The following is a 17597-nucleotide window of genomic DNA, read 5'->3' as shown; positions in this document are numbered from 1 at the left end:
ATCATGGTAACTATGCCATCCAATGGTACATGTAACTACAATGGTAATGATGCTCATCAGCCAATCAGAATCAAGGAAGTTACCATTGGATGGCAAAGTTACTGTTATAGTAAACTTTTATGCAACGGGGCCCAAATGCGACATTGTTCCTGAAACCTCCAGGTTTAAACTAAGGGTTTTCGTGGGTATTGTAAAATGTGTTGAAGTTAATCAAAATTTAGGCAGCCATTGTTTATCATTTCATTTTTTCGATTTTAAAAATTAATATAATTTTAAGTTTGATAAGGCTAAAAAAAAATTAATATTCAGATATTTTCTCGGTAGTGGCAAGTTTTCGGATGATCGACTTGCAAAAACTTGGTAAAATTCAAAACCTAGATATTTTCAGCTTTTATAGAGTACTTTCAAGAACAATGTCATACTTTGGCCTGCAGCAGGTCATGTTTAATTGCCTCCCCTTTGAGATTTGCACATTATCCACAAAAGTCACTTATAAATTTCCACCAAGTTGGTGAGATTTATTGTAGCCTTTGCAGATGTGCAAATCTCAATTATCTATCCATCCACCCCCCCCCCCCTCCCATTTTTTTTCCTTAAATGTTGCAAAATGGATTGATATTGATGGTAAAATTTTCCTCCTTTCTGGAGAATGTTATATTTATATTTTTAGCATCTCTATTGCATCATCGTTTTGTTTTTGTTTCAGATGAGCTTTTTCAGTATCTAGGCAAAGGAATGTAAGGACGAATCTTAAATTTTTCCATAATCAAAATGAAATATCATCAAGTGTTTATTCAATGTGAATAAGTCAATAGAAATGCATTTTGCAACACAATTGGTATAATTTAATTTGAAAGAGGGGATGTTTTTATCTTGTTTAATATTTTCTAGAGTGAACTTCATAAAACGAAAATAATTTGTTGAACAGCTTTCGATTTTGGTTAGATATTATAAATTTGTTTGAACAATATCTTCGAAAAATGTCATCTATGTATTGTCACACGTTTGACTCGTGTTGAATGATAATTTACAATGCGTTGAGACACAATACATTAAAGTGCATCCTGGCATTGACAAAGCAAGAATTAATATTACTTCAAATTGGCAATGATGAATGTTATGGATGTTATGCATTTACAACAATTGGATAAAGTTGAATTTTTAAATTGTTCGTAAATAAGCGATTTTTGAATTGAGAAAACTGGTAGTTTTTACCAATCTTTCGTCAAAGTTATTATAGGTTCAATAATGTAAACATGCACTTGATGAAGTTCACTCTATTTCCAAGGGGTGTGTGTATAGAGCATCACAAAAAAAGGAAACCCATTTTAGCGATAGATATATCATTCATTACATATGTTTTGACCATCAATATATATATATTTTACATCTGTGTGACTTAGCATTATTCTACTTAATAGAATTTTTAAGCAAATAATGATACTGAATACGGTCTTCCTTTTGAAATCATATTTTTCAAACTTTTAAGAATTATTTTTTGAATATTTTGCAAAATTTGAAAAAAGAAGGATTTTAGGCTTGAAATAGGATAAAAAGAAATAAAGAAAGTGATTTTTTTTTTCAATTTCGGTTGGCAGCTCTAGACCTAGAGATATTATAACATATGACATAAAAATAGCCAATGAAAGATCATTGTTTGCCAATATTGAAAAAAATACCCCCAATAAACTGAGAATCTCCGTTTCCCTTTCTTTGGGATGCTCTGTACACATGTATATTACAGGGGCTTTCAACATTGGTTGCATGACTGTTGCGAACATTGCTATTTTGTGTAACATTGTAACAAATGATCGCACAACCAAATGTGAAAGTACATTCAGAAGAGAGAAAGAAAGAGAAGGGGTGAGGGAGGGAGAGAGAGAGAGAGAGGGGGATTGGAAAGGGGGGGGGGGGGGGGTGGCAGGGGGACAAGTTTCTTATGAAACCGAGTACAAAAATAAATACAAGTAGCCAAAATGAAGTGTATCAATATATTTTACTATCGAGGAGGGTGCTTCATAAAGCTCTTCGCAAAGTAATGCACGACTTTATTCATGACCAGAACATAATATTAGGTGCTATGTAAACACTATGGCACAAGAAAGGAGCACCAGTTTGGCGTAAAGTCAAACGAGACTTATGAACAGCTTTATAAAACACCCACCAGGCAAAATAAAGAATTATAAAATCTACCCTCATGTCATTAGCAGAGGAATTTATATTGTAGATTTTCTTGGTGCATTTCGGAAATAGGCCTACCACAATGGTGAAAATTTCATCTTAATAGGACGTAAAAATAAGAAAGTTATGTCAATTCTGGTCAGTATGCAAATGAGGCAACTGATGACTCCACCAACACCATTTCTTTGTATTTTATCATCATCATGTGAATTCTGAAATATCTTCATATATTTTCCTTATTATGACGTGAAACTAGGTTTGATTTCTTCTTGTATGTGATTGCCATAGTTGCAATCTAGTTTGATTCAACGAAAATGCTTTGTCAAATCTGTGGAAAATTAGAATAACCTGTTTCATATTTTAGAAAATACATTGGTGCAATTTAATTCTTTCGTAAAAATAAGCGAAAATTCATAATTTCATAACTTTTTTATTTTACACCTGCTTTTTATAAAATTTTGATTTTGATTTGATTGTTCCTCTATTCATTCACAACCATTTTTGTTCGGGTGGACTTGCCCTTCAAAATACTTTCAAACAGTCAAATGAGAAATTGGCAAACTGGGCTTTCAGTACAATTCTGTTAATTCATTAATAAATCGTTCACAAATACATTGTTTCTTACTTCGCAGGAATGAATATCTAAAATGTAACCCATTCTAAGGGTCTGTTGAAATGTTTGCCTCATCAAAGATTTTTACCTCTTTATTATATGAATTTTCATCCGAGAGGGGGAAAGGATATGGGCCATAGATATCTTGATATATGTTTAATATTCTATACTTCCTCACTTAATTTCGTGAACCACCAACGTTCAAAACCCATGTGATGGTAAATGAAAACCTTCCCCTCAAGAGGTTAAAACCGTAAAGACACTCAAACCTTACGATTGGTCTTCGACCTGATTTCGTAATAGAACGTAGTACAATTGGTTCGCGAATATTAACTGAGACATGGAACATCTTAATGTTTAAAATTGTCTAAATCGGTGTACAAATACTTGTACATGTATTCAAATCTGTAACTATGCTACCATCCTTATTAGATTAAAAGCGAAATATTTATTCGTAATGACGTCACAGCTATCATACGATTGACTAGGATTTGAAACTAAGGTGGTCTTTACTTCAAAATAATTATAAACGCTTGCAATCATCCAAAATTGATGTGCTAATAGTTAATTTAAACCTCGAATAAAAACATACAGTACTTTCCGTCCACATTATCAGAATATAAGCAATGGATTTGTTCCAAAATCGGATCATGGACAGGTTATAAAGAGTGCGGAGGCCTTAACACGATACCTAAAATTCAGTCAGCATATAGGTCAAGTATAAAATGAAACTTTTCCTGCACGCAAGATAGACAAAGTTTTTATGTTATCTCGTTTTCGTTTTTTATATTATTATGTCTGAATAACGCCATTAAAATGTGGGAAAAAAATATCACGGAGTATAATTCTGCCGCATTCGTGAAAGGAAGATGTGCCGATTTGGTTGATCAATTTTGTTCCAGTAAATTCACTGATCTCCACACTAATATAAGGATCGATGATTGTTTTTACAATCAGAGTATAGCTGTGAGTCTAATTTCATTAAAAAAATGTTTTTCCTCACTTATTGTTTTTCCTCACTTATTGTTTTTCCTCACTTATTGTTTCATATGTATTATATAATATAAAAATGTTTACAAAGAAAAATATATTATAATCTTAATAAGGCATAAATGTGCATTAAACTCCCTAATTAGCAGAGGACTTTGGGGGCAGAATGCCCAATGTCGGGTTAAAAGGCATACAATCAAGTTATCTGGCTTTTCAGTTTTGAAACAATCTTATTTCAATTATCAATTCCGATTTGTCAAAAAAGAACGGAGATGCGATATGCTTGGGCCGAGGGGGGGGGGGGGCATGAGAGAGTAGGTTTTCCCTAAAATGCAAGATACTAAGGTTAATTTCGCGAAGTTCTATTGCAGGTTGCTTTAACCATGGACTCAACTGCTCTAAAAGTGCCTATACCATTGCCATCGTAGATTTGAGATTATCCACTACACATAATGTCATTTTATGATGCACAGAAGGCCTTAAAAACGCATCCTGATTAATTGTAAAACAACCCTTAACGTTTTTGGAACATTCCCGTCATGTAACGTAAACTCCCGCGTAAACTTCCTCGGACTAGCGGGGCGGCAGAAGGCCAATAGCCTAACTGGATCCTTGATCACCCCTCACCGTGATGAGACTGCATAGGGTACAATTTCCAATCATAGTATCTGCAAGATATATTCGTCGGTCGAAGTACACCGTCCACTCCCTCTTCCTTCTCTTGGTAAAACTGCGGATAGGCCTACACGTCGACGTCTGACCTCATCTCACAATGTAACAGCTGGATACCTCATAAGAACAATCTGCTATCCTCCTCACCCGCCATCAATGATCTCCTGAGCATCATCTCCTGATCATCATCTCATGTTCCATTCCTCGATGACCACGCCGCATGGATGGTATATCCCACTTCCAATCATGGCTCAGGATACATCTTTTATAGTCTACACAAGGCTATTCTGCGCTAATGAGAAACTAAGAGAAAATAAAAATAAGTGAAACAGTCAAATAGTCATACATGTATACACTTTCTATTCTATGTCATCCAAAACAATATGGCGTAGGCTGGGGTGGGGCGGGTGCACCCCTCCCGCCCAGCACAGAGTCATAGGAGTCCCACCCTAATATAGCCAAAAGATATTAAACAGCTAAAAAAGGAATAAAATATAATAAATTACTGGAAAGAAAGACCCCTCCCAAAACCCCGGACCCTTTAATTCTCTTAGCAGCCTGAAATCAGTATGTTAATCACTTTGAGTATCTTCCCCCTAATCCTTATTCCTACCGTTTGATTGGTTGAAAGTAAAAACTGTGCATGCCGTGGCCATAGTAGTTTTGCCATTCATGTAAAATGTAACAATCCCACCGGAACTCATGCAGGCGCTGCCCATAGGTGGGTCGATTAAGAATAAAAATGATGCGACCCAAAGAATTTTGACACCCCTATATACCTTTCCTGTTAATTCTGGCAAATAAGCAATAGCCAATATAAAAGGCACGTAGCAGATAAGACTGGCAGGCAACACCCAGCGAACAGGGACTTCTTTTTTGCCCCGTTGTCATTCAGCAAAGACGTTCAATAATTATAATTTATTAATGAATTTTCGATATTCCGATTTGAAAACTGGACATTCTCAGATTTTGTAATCACAATAGGTATTTAACTGATGTCAGCGTGGATATTCGACCAGAAAATCCAAAAGCTGGCTAGGTTATGCACGAACAAGATGTATCTAAAAAAAATGCGAGCGCAAAGTGCAAGCTGGTTTTATTAAGTTTAAACCTAAAAAAATGAAAATTCTATGCATCTTTTTATTAATCATGAAGATGATGGGTATATATCTTCTTAAAGAAATGTGATGGGAAAAGCATGAGCTGACAATTTTTGATATCCTTATCTAAAACCTGGACATTTTAAAGTAGCAACGAACTATAAGCAGCCTTAACGGCGCCACCTGAAAGTCCTCACATCTGGCCATGCAGTATAATGCAATATTCTGGTCTGTGTAGTCTTGTAATATAGGCCCACTTGAATGATAATGTACAATAATTCAGGGGCGGCGGAATCGGGGGGCAGGAGGGCACTTGTCCCCCAAAATATCCCCTAAGGAAAAAGATGCCCCTTTCAACATGGAAAATGCCCTTTTTTTCAAAATGAAATGTGCCCATTTTCAAAATGAAATGGCCTTTTTAAGTAAAACACAATACATTTTTGGTTAGGAAAACCCCAAAAATTTTGGCCCGCGCTTCACGCTCGCATCAATTATTGTTTAGTAAGGTACTCATCCTGTTAATGGTTGGGCCACAAAATGTTTTTCAGGTTGGAATATCACAAATTTTTAGATCGTGTTTTGCGCTTGCATCATTAAATGTTTAGTAAGGTACTCATTCTATTTTTTGTTACAAAAAATGCTTTGAATGTCCAGTTTTCAGGTTGGAATATAAAAAAATTTCAGCTCGCGCTTCGCACTCGCATTATTCGATTGGTGAAATATGTATCCTATTCATGAGTCATTAAATGCAATCGTAACAGGTTCCTTTTCTGGTCAGTAGGCCTATATAAAAAATATAAGCTCGCGCTTCGCATCATTTTTATATTTTCCTGATAGCAAAAACTGCTTTTAATTTTCATGTCTTATTGTATGAAATGTCCAAAAGTATGAGCTTGCGATTCCCACTCGCAACATCTCGTAAAGATGACTTTTTAACAGTAATTAACGCCATAATTGACAGAAAAGCGAGTTTCACAACTTCAGATTTGCATTTTTTTTTGTCCAAACCGATCGCTCACTACGTTTGCTCGCAGAAATAAAGTCTAAATATAGATGTTATCAATCAAAAATCACTTCAAAAAGGCTTTGCTCAACTTGATTACAACAAAACACACTACTACATCACGCAGATGATAATCTCATGGTGAAAATACCCGTTTGTACCATAATGCCCATTTTGACATATAAGTGCCCTTTTTGGCTTTGCCCCCAACGAAAATACGTTATGCCGCCCCTGCTATATTAATTCACCACTCAATACATTCATACCACGTTAAAGGGGAATCCAGCCTTGGCCATAAAATGTTTTGTTGGGAAGGAGAAAAATAAATTAAACAGAATGGCGAAAGTTTGAAAGGAATCGGACAAGCAATAAGAAAGTTATAGCTGCTTTAAAATTGAGATCACTATTATATGTAGATTTCAAATTGGCAACTGGGTAAGTAAATTATGACAAGGGGCAAGGACAACTTTCCCATAGGCCATGTACTTTATTATCAGGGATTTGTGGTTTTCTCCTAAGTACCCATTCCCCTGGGGCAATAATCTAAATATAACCCAGGTAGTATATTGCTTAATGTCCTCATGAAAGAAAAATATGATATGAAATAAAACTTTTGGGAAAAATGACATTTTAGTCATAATATGTATTGGAGTACATGGAAGAGTAGTCCTTGCCTTACATCACTATGACATCCCATATGCGGCCAATTTGAAGTCTCCATGAGTATAGTGATTACCAATATTTACAACTTTTAAAAATTCATAACTTTCTTGTTGTTTGTCCAATATTGTTCAAACTTTCACCTATCATCTTGTCTGATTTTTCTTTTTCTTATAAAAATAAGTTTTTGTTTGGGTTGGATTCCCCTTTAATTATGTTACCAATGAACAAAACAAGTAGGCATGCTTTCTTCTAAAAAAACATTAGTTTCTCTGAATTGATACGATGCTGATCTGAAAATGTATACTTTAAAGACCATTTTGGGGGTAAACATTTTCTTCGAATTATCTTCGAATTTAGTTAGATAGGCCAACGCATCATGTTCATGATTACAATTAGTGGTTAGAATATCCCGTTATTAAAAATTCAGCTCGCGCGCTTCGCAATCCCATCATGGCAGTGGCATCCATCCTCTTTAATGTTCCTAAATATAAAACAGTCTTTAACACAGTTAAAGTGAAATCCATGTCATTTTCACCAAACTTTGCACATACATACTTTAGAACCTTAATATTCGAAATATGCAAAAATTAACATAGGTCCATGTGCTTGATCTTTTGCTATAGAACTTCAAAGTTCACCCAAATTGATGTTCTTAAGAATTGCGCATTCAAAATAATTTGGCATTTTTAGACCGCTTAAGATTACTACAATGAGTTTAAACCTGTATTACTCAGTCAAAATACATGAAAAAGTCATCAACTTTCGCAAGAGAGTTAATAATTGTATCGTTAGAATGGAGAATATATTTATAGTGCTATTTGTTTGCAATTTTAAGTTTAACAGCACTGTCAGTTCTTAAAAATGGCGTAAAAGATAACAAAATCCCAATCTAAAAAATGTGAAATTTCAGTAACAAACTACAAAAGTACAATAAATGCTGCACTTTATTCAAAATCCATGTCATTTTCACCAAAATTTGTAGAGTTGTAGAGGAAGATATACCTAAGAGGAACAAACATTAAAAAATAGGGGTTCATGTGCTTGTTTTTAAACTATCAGTATTTTTATTAGAGCAAATGTGCTTTTTAAAACACCAAAAATGCGCCGAATGCTTTGTATCTATGTGAAGAAAAAATCAAAACCACTCTACCATTTATTCAAACTCGGGGTAATATTCGTGATTCTTGGCAGCACTGCAGAGTAAAGTATTTTGAAATTGTAGAGAATCTTTTTTTGAATGGTCCATGGAATAATTCAATTTTTCAGCTTCATGAAATAACGCATCGGATCTGCAGTTAAAGTGCAGAAGATGAGTAAATCAGCACATACCCGCAGCTAATTAATCACCTGTTCATCCATTGTGACGTCAGCGCGCAGAGTGTAAACTATGCACAGATCATAATGCGCACAAACATAACTGTGGAACGTCCTTAACATGTCCAGTATATACAAAAATTACAGCTAACGCCTCACGCTCGAATTAATAATATTGTTTGAGATTCTTTATTACATTTAATACTGTATTAAACTAAAAATGTATAGTCTTTAGATCGGAATATCAAAAATGTTCAGCTCGCGAATCATTTTATTTAGGAATTAAGACACCAATCCTCTCCATGATTTAAAATAATGAATGTCCCGTACTTAGGTTTAAATGATCTTTAAAATTAATTGAGCTCGCGCTTCGCGCTCTAAATAATTGATTATTCAGAAACATTCCTTGTTCGATCGTGATTCGATTTTAAAACTGTTCAGTTTTCAGGTCGGACTATCAAGAAATTTCACTTTTCAGCAAACATTCCCCAAAAGTTCCCTTTCCAGGTCATATATTTAAGTATCGTCCCATTCTCTCTCCCTCGATCTCTCCTTCCTTTTATTTGTTCTCCTCTTCCTCTTAGCCCCTTTCTTTCCTTTTTTGTCTCCCTCCTTCTTCCTCTTTCCTTTCCCCCTCTCCTTCCCTTTCTTTCCTTGCTCTCCCCCTCTCCATTTTCCCGACGGGAGCGCAAATTTACATTGTACCCCCGAGCTATACGGCCATATGCTCCCGACCAGCTGTGTCACAATTTAATTTTACACTGATATAATATTTGCAACAGTAAGGAAAGACTATCCCCCAGCAAAGCGCAATCATATCATCTTCCTTATCTTTTCTTTTAACTACCCTTTTCCCAACAACTTCGCCGGTTAAAAATAATCAGCAGTGCGCTGCCTGCATATAACTGGCGCCAATCAAGAATAATTAGCGCCACCTTAATCTAAATCGGCGCCGGATAAGAATAATCGGCGCCGGACAAGAATAATCAGCGCCATTTGGTTATAAATCGGCGCCAGTCGAGAAAATCGGCACTGCCAGAGTCTTAACCGGCGCCGATCAAGGATAATCTGCGCCACCTAAATCTAAATCGGGGCCGGACAAGAATAATCAACGCCATCTGGTTATAAATCGGCGCTGCCAGAGTCTTAACCGGCGCCGATCACGAATAATCAGCTCCACCTAAATCTAAATCGGCGCCGGGCAAGAATAAACGGCGCCATCTGGTTATAAATCGGCGCCGGTAAAGAAAAATCGGCGCTGCCTGATTTCGTACCCGGCGCCGATCAAAGATAATCAGCGCCACCTAAATCTAAATCGGGGCCGGACAAGAATAATCAACGCCATCTGGTTATAAATCGGCGCTGCCAGAGTCTTAACCGGCGCCGATCACGAATAATCAGCTCCACCTAAATCTAAATCGGCGCCGGGCAAGAATAAACGGCGCCATCTGGTTATAAATCGGCGCCGGTAAAGAAAAATCGGCGCTGCCTGATTTCGTACCCGGCGCCGATCAAAGATAATCAGCGCCACCTATATCTAAATCGGCGCCGATCAAGAATAATCAGCTCCACCTAAATCTAAATCGGCGCCGGACAAGAATAATCAGCACCACCTGGTTAAAAATCGGCGCCAGTCAAAAATAATCGGCGCCTCCTGGTTCTAAATCGGCGCCAGTCAATTATGAATTGCCGCTGCCTGAATCTTACGTGACGTCGGTAAAAATAATCAGCACTACTTGTTCTCAATCGGCGCCGGTCAAGAATAATCAGCGTCCCCTGGTTCCAATAAATAGGCGCCGGTAGAATAATGAAGAAGGGCCTATTGCCAACCAAATCTAGATCGGCGCCGGTCAAGAATGATCAGCGGCACCTGGTTATACATTTCATTGTTGAATGGTCATAACAAAGCTTATCGCATGCCCTTACAGAGTGGACTGGGGCGGGGCAGTTGCCCACAGAATGACAGATGTCATGAAATCTTTAATTTATTTAAAAAATCCCAGAATCATACAAAAGCGTAGAGCAAATCCTTTAATTTTGATCTTATTTTTCAATGCTTTAATAAAAAGAAGGTCAGTCACTTTTCTTCTTTACACATTCCACATTGTGCCACCCCTATGGCCTTTAGTTTAAGACAGCTACTATAGTGTTTTAAGAAGATGATTCGATATTTACTAGCCCAAAACTTTGCTAAAACCCGTTGCTAGTACCGGGAGTGTATAATTACGCAACCAGTCGTATATTGAGATTGAGCTACACAACTCGTTCTTTATTTAAAATCGTGCTTACATTATCCGCTTCTCAGATTGGAATATAAAAATTTTCTGCTCGGGCTTTGCGCTCGCATCATTTCTGTAGCAAAACCCCATACTTTTCATGATTAAATAGGTGAATAGAATGTCCCTTTTTCAGGACTAAACGTCAAAAGAACTCCCGCTTCGATTTGCAATAATCCTTTGCTGGATATAATCTTGTTCTTTTTTACAAACGTCCATTAAACTGTCATTTTTTTTCAGATCGAAATATCAAAATTTTAAGCTCGCGCTTCGCCCTCGCATCTATTTTTTAGATACCCATCTTAATCATTGGTACCAAAAAATGCATAGAATATCAAGCTTTCTGGTCAGAATATAAAGAAATTTCAGCTCGGCACTCGCATTATCTGTGTAGTGAGATATGTATCCTCCTCATGAGTTACTACAAACAGTCCTAAACAGGCACCTTTTTCCTGTTTTCAGGTCAGTTTTACTAAAAAATTTCAGCTCGCGCTTCGCGCTCGCATTAATTTGTTGGTGAGATATGTGTTTCTATCTCATATAAATATATATATATATATGCATATGTGTGTGTGTGTTTGTGTGAGTTTGTTTGTTTTGTGTGATATCGAGCGCCTTTGGAAAGTTGATTCATGATTTTGCCCCCCAAATCTTAAAAAAAGATCGACGCCCCTGTGTATATATATATATACATATGGTAAAAAAAAACTTGTATCTCTACAAAAGCATTGGCCTCATCGCAATAATTAAGGGTTAATACACGAGATTTTAAAATCGCACATAACATGCATAATTTGTGTTACTTTTTGCTTGTTTCTTTCTTTAATAAGTTTTTCAATCTCTCTCTATATATGTTTTAGAAAGATTATATGTTTAAATTGATGAATATTTCTGTTATAATGAGATATGTTTAAGTGGACATTCGCGATCTGCTGTTGTGAAAAACAATTTTTTTTCCTTAACATTTCATGAAAACTATGAAAAATGTGCAAATGTGAGATGTGCACCAAATTTTCGAGTCTTGCCCCCCCCCCCCCCCGGAAATATTATCTGCGTGTGGTCATGCAAAATGGCATGACTGGAAATCCTACATTTTGAAAAGAGCATTTGACAGGGTCAGACTTAACCCCTTTTTCAACATTTTCTTTTATGGCGCCGGTGAAGTGCAAAAATATGTGCGCCGCTCGGCAGTGCGCCCCCCCCCCCTTTCGCCAAAAGCTGGATCCGCCTATGAATACATGTATGACGTACTTTGATATGCCTTGACTTCATGTACTAACGTGTATTTCTCTCAACTAGTTTTAAAAGGTTATATTTTAACACCTAACATCAAGATAATTATATAACTTACCTGCATGGCTCCCACCAAACTATGTTTTCCCGAGATCAGCTTCCTGAAGTTTCTATATCCTTTTCGCTGTCTCACATTGTAAAAAAATATCAGGAAAATAAAATCTGTCAGATGTCTTGTTTTTTTTTTGGAGAGCACATGTCACTTCCCTCAGCATTTACACCGATGATGTTGTTGTTGCTTGCTGTACATTCTACCCTATCTACGAAATACATTTGTCTCTCGCCTGCCACGCTCAGCTGTTCAAAATCCGGTTCAAATTTCCCGCCATTGTGTGCTCATGTTCTCCCCCAGTGCACGACAGTGGCCCTATTATGGATGGTGAGTGGCGTACCGTGGGTCACGGCATTGGGGGGGGGGGGCACCAGCAAAAATTTTGAGTCGCTCAGTGAGCGCGCAAAGCGCGCTCAATTACCAGGTATAGGCCTATTGACCTTATATAGAGACATTTTAAGGACTGTGCCATCAAACGGATATGTAATGTATCTCACTGATCAAATGATGCGAGCGCGAGCTGAAAATTTAAATTAAAAAAAAATACGTATCTGTCTCGCTAAACAAACAATGCGAGCGCGAAGCGCGAGCTGAAATTTTTGTATTTATTGACCCCAAACAGAGACAGTTTAAGGACTATTTTTTAGAAATCAAATAAGAGAATACATATCTCACCATACTCATCTAATTTGAGTGCCAAGCGCTTGCTGATTTTGTTAGAAAACATGAAACACCTTTTGTAGTCATTGTAATCATGATTAAAATACGCATCTCACTAATCAAATATTGCGAGCGGAAGTGCGAGCTAAAAATTTAGGAAATTCAGACCTAAAGAGAAGCATTCTAAGGCTTGTTTGTAGGAATTTACGAAGACCATACGTACTTCACGTACAAAATGATGCGAGCGCGAAGCGCGAGCTGAAAATTTTGTATATATTGATGCCAAACAGGGACATTTTAAGGACTATTTATTTTTTTGAATCCATTAAGAGTATACATATCTCACCATAGTCATCCAATGCGAGTGCCAAGCGATTGCTGATTTTGTTAGAATCACATTCAAACACATGAAGAGCTTTTTGTAGTCATAGTAATCATGATTATCATACGCATCTCAGTAGCGCAAAGTGCGAGCTGAAAATATAGGAAATTCAGATCTGAAGAGGGACATTCTAAGGCTTGTTTGTAGTAATCTACTATGACCATACGTATTTCACTAAACAAATGATGCGAGCGCGAAGCGCGAGCTGAAAATTTTTGATATTTACATTAGAAAAAGAAACATTTTAAGGACCGATTTCAGGAATTCATGAAGAGCAGACAAATCTCATCAATCCACTAATTCCAACGTAAGCACGAACACGAACAAGGATTTTTTTTTATATACAGACCTTAAAATGGGGCTATCACTTTAAGTAGTCATGAAAAGAAGCATATGTCACTACATAAAACAATAATAACTCGAAGTGCGATGATATATATTTGGTGCATATTGACTTGAAAACAGGACGTTTTGGTACAACATGATTGTACATGTATATATCTCGTTAAACAGACAATGCTAGTACCAGGAATACTGAACAAATAGGACCTGAGCACATTATGTTTCATAAAGTTATGAAAAAAAATAATTCTTATGTAATATAACACAACATATAATATAATATAATATAACATTATAATGTACAATAAATTCTTCTTTCCCACTACGTTTCTTTCTTCTCCCTCTTTTTCTCCCGTTTTTTTTTTTTTTTTTTTTTTTGCCAGCCGATTGGGGGGGGGGGGGGCACGTGCCCCCCATGCCCCCCCCCCCCCCCGTAGTTACGCCACTGTGGATGGTCATGCGTCGTTTAGTTCATGGACTCCAAGTGATTATATAGTCTCGGTCAATTTCGATCCTTTCAATAAAATTCGACGCTTCATGTTACTTTAGATGTTCATGTCATAGCAGAAAAAAATTATTGCACTGTTTTGTTTTCTCTTCCCTTTTCTATCGAGGTCTCCATCAATGTCAAGCTCTTTGTCTAAGATTACTTTTTCCTACATTTCTGTTATAAACAATGGTTGGTATTTTTTACTGTAAGTTGGCTAATCTTGTGTGTCCTTCCGTTTGTTTGACGGCGCATACATTCGTAATTCCGAAGCTTCGTTATTCCGAAGGTTCGTATTTCCGAAGGTTTGTAATTCCGAAGGTTCGTAATTTCGAAGGTTTGTTAATCCGAAAACGAAATAAGGTTCGTAATTCCGAAGGTTCGTTAGTCCGAAAACGAAATGAGGTTCGTAATTCCGAAGGTTCGTTTGTCCGAAAACGAAATGAGGTTCGTAATTCCGAAGGTTCGTTTGTCCGAAAACGAAATGATTAGCTAACCTTATTTCGTTTTCGGACTAACGAACCTTCGGAACAAAGAACCTTATTTCGTTTTCGGATTAACGAACCTTCGGAACAACGAACCTTATTCTTTTTTCGGATTAACGAACCTTCGGAACATCGAACCTTATTTCGTTTTCGGATTATCGAACCTTCGGAATAACGCCACAAATGTTCGGATTAACGAACCCTTTTACGTTTTCGGATTAACGAACATCGAGGTTACGAGGTATATGCAATTTACGTGTTTCGGAATTACGAACCTTCGGAATAAAGAACCTTCGGAATTACGAACCTTCGGAATTACGAAGTGTAACCGTTTGACGGCGCTTTCCTCCGTGGTTTTCCACTTAATCGAGCTGGAATTTTTTTCTAAACATGGTAAAATTGTTCGCAGATTGCCATGAGGGGGTACGTTGATGTGGTATTTTGGTCGCATTATTTAAAGTTTTTTATTACAATTCGTAGCTGTTTTGCATTCCTTTTCACAGCCCTCAAGTATAGCTTCGAAGTTCCCAGTCCCTTTTACCTCTCCCGGCTCAGCGAAATAAAAAGCATGCATGCAATCATACCAACCGTATGGCAAGCCGTTTTAACATTTGTTCACATTTTCTAATATCAAGAATTGATTTCTTGATATCAAGAATTCTAATTTGTGAACCACATGAAACCATTTCTTGATAAAATTAGAATTCTTGATATCACGAAATCAATTCTTGATATCAAAAATTGAATTCTTGATAATAATAAATAATAATTAACATCATTTATATAGCGCTTATCACAAAGAATGTCTCTAAGCGCTTAAGGAAAATACATAGGAAGACAAGAAATTTCAGCTAAAATCAAATTATACATGTTAACAGTTGAAAGTAGACAGTTGAAGCCGCATATGCTAAGGACGATCTATTTAACGAAAAGATGAGTTTTTAACATAGATTTGAATTTGTCAGTTGAGTCTGCTTGTTTAATGCTCTGAGGAAGGTTGTTCCAAAGTTGAGGGGATGCTGAACAAAAAGATCGGGAACCATAAGACTGGGTGTTGATGGCAGGAACTTTTAAGAGTGATTTTTTGCATGAGCGCAAGTTGCGGGAGGGTGAGTATTCTGATATTAATTGTTGAAGATAGACTGGAGCTGATTTTATCAAACATTGGAAAGTAAGCAAGAGGATCTTAAAATCAATTCGTTCACGAACCCTTAGCATATGAAGCTCCCTTAGCATTGGAGTGACAGACTCACGTGAACGACGTTTAGCAATAAGCCTAGCTGCTGAATTTTGTATTCTCTGCAGTTTGTTAATCTGTGTATCAGGTAGACCATACAGAAGACTGTTGCAAAAGTCAATGCGAGACATGACCAGTGCCTGAACAAGCCTCTGGGTGGTCTTTTTTGTAAGAAATTGACGGATGCTACCGATTTTATGCAATGCAAACGAGGCAGATCTGCATACGTTGTTCACATGGGTCTTTAGAGACATATTATTATCAAACATGACCCCTAGGTTTCTAGCAGCCGCAGAGCATTCTATATCAGTACCATCAAAATAAATATCGCCAATCGGACTACAAGTCCTATGCCTACTCACAAAGTGTAAACATTCTGTTTTACGTTCATTTAACTTTAATCCATTCTGTATGGACCAATTCTTAATGTCTGTAAAACATGCACTGATATCAAGAAAGGAATAATTATTCTTGATATCAAGAAATCTAATTCTTGATATGTAATGTATCTCACTGATCAAATGATGCGAGCGCGAGCTGAAAATTTAAATAAAAAAAAAATACGTATCTGTCTCGCTAAACAAACAATGCGAGCGCGAAGCGCGAGCTGAAATTTTTGTATTTATTGACCCCAAACAGAGACAGTTTAAGGACTATTTTTTAGAAATCAAATAAGAGAATACATATCTCACCATACTCATCTAATTTGAGTGCCAAGCGCTTGCTGATTTTGTTAGAAAACATGAAACACCTTTTGTAGTCATTGTAATCATGATTAAAATACGCATCTCACTAATCAAATATTGCGAGCGGAAGTGCGAGCTAAAAATTTAGGAAATTCAGACCTAAAGAGAAGCATTCTAAGGCTTGTTTGTAGGAATTTACGAAGACCATACGTACTTCACGTACAAAATGATGCGAGCGCGAAGCGCGAGCTGAAAATTTTGTATATATTGATGCCAAACAGGGACATTTTAAGGACTATTTATTTTTTTGAATCCATTAAGAGTATACATATCTCACCATAGTCATCCAATGCGAGTGCCAAGCGATTGCTGATTTTGTTAGAATCACATTCAAACACATGAAGAGCTTTTTGTAGTCATAGTAATCATGATTATCATACGCATCTCAGTAGCGCAAAGTGCGAGCTGAAAATATAGGAAATTCAGATCTGAAGAGGGACATTCTAAGGCTTGTTTGTAGTAATCTACTATGACCATACGTATTTCACTAAACAAATGATGCGAGCGCGAAGCGCGAGCTGAAAATTTTTGATATTTACATTAGAAAAAGAAACATTTTAAGGACCGATTTCAGGAATTCATGAAGAGCAGACAAATCTCATCAATCCACTAATTCCAACGTAAGCACGAACACGAACAAGGATTTTTTTTTATATACAGACCTTAAAATGGGGCTATCACTTTAAGTAGTCATGAAAAGAAGCATATGTCACTACATAAAACAATAATAACTCGAAGTGCGATGATATATATTTGGTGCATATTGACTTGAAAACAGGACGTTTTGGTACAACATGATTGTACATGTATATATCTCGTTAAACAGACAATGCTAGTACCAGGAATACTGAACAAATAGGACCTGAGCACATTATGTTTCATAAAGTTATGAAAAAAAATAATTCTTATGTAATATAACACAACATATAATATAATATAATATAACATTATAATGTACAATAAATTCTTCTTTCCCACTACGTTTCTTTCTTCTCCCTCTTTTTCTCCCTTTTCTCCCGTTTTTTTTTTTTTTTTTTTTTTGCCAGCCGATTGGGGGGGGGGCACGTGCCCCCCATGCCCCCCCCCCCGTAGTTACGCCAC

General features: G+C 36.8%; 1 long non-coding RNA gene across 1 annotated transcript; it reads right to left on the bottom strand.

Annotated features, from left to right (window-relative positions):
- Positions 1-2305: 2305 nt before the first annotated feature.
- LOC135154240 (uncharacterized) lies at positions 2306-12490 on the bottom strand. The gene is made up of 2 exons (XR_010293626.1): positions 12164-12490; positions 2306-4759 (listed from the first exon to the last, which is right to left on the bottom strand). It is a non-coding gene; the product is annotated as an uncharacterized LOC135154240 (long non-coding RNA).
- Positions 12491-17597: the final 5107 nt, after the last annotated feature.

This window comes from Lytechinus pictus, chromosome 5, assembly GCF_037042905.1.
Source record: "Lytechinus pictus isolate F3 Inbred chromosome 5, Lp3.0, whole genome shotgun sequence".
Classification (NCBI taxonomy): domain Eukaryota; kingdom Metazoa; phylum Echinodermata; class Echinoidea; order Temnopleuroida; family Toxopneustidae; genus Lytechinus; species Lytechinus pictus.
The sequence above is the reverse complement of the archived record's forward strand: the minus strand, read 5'-3'. Positions and strand labels throughout refer to the sequence as shown.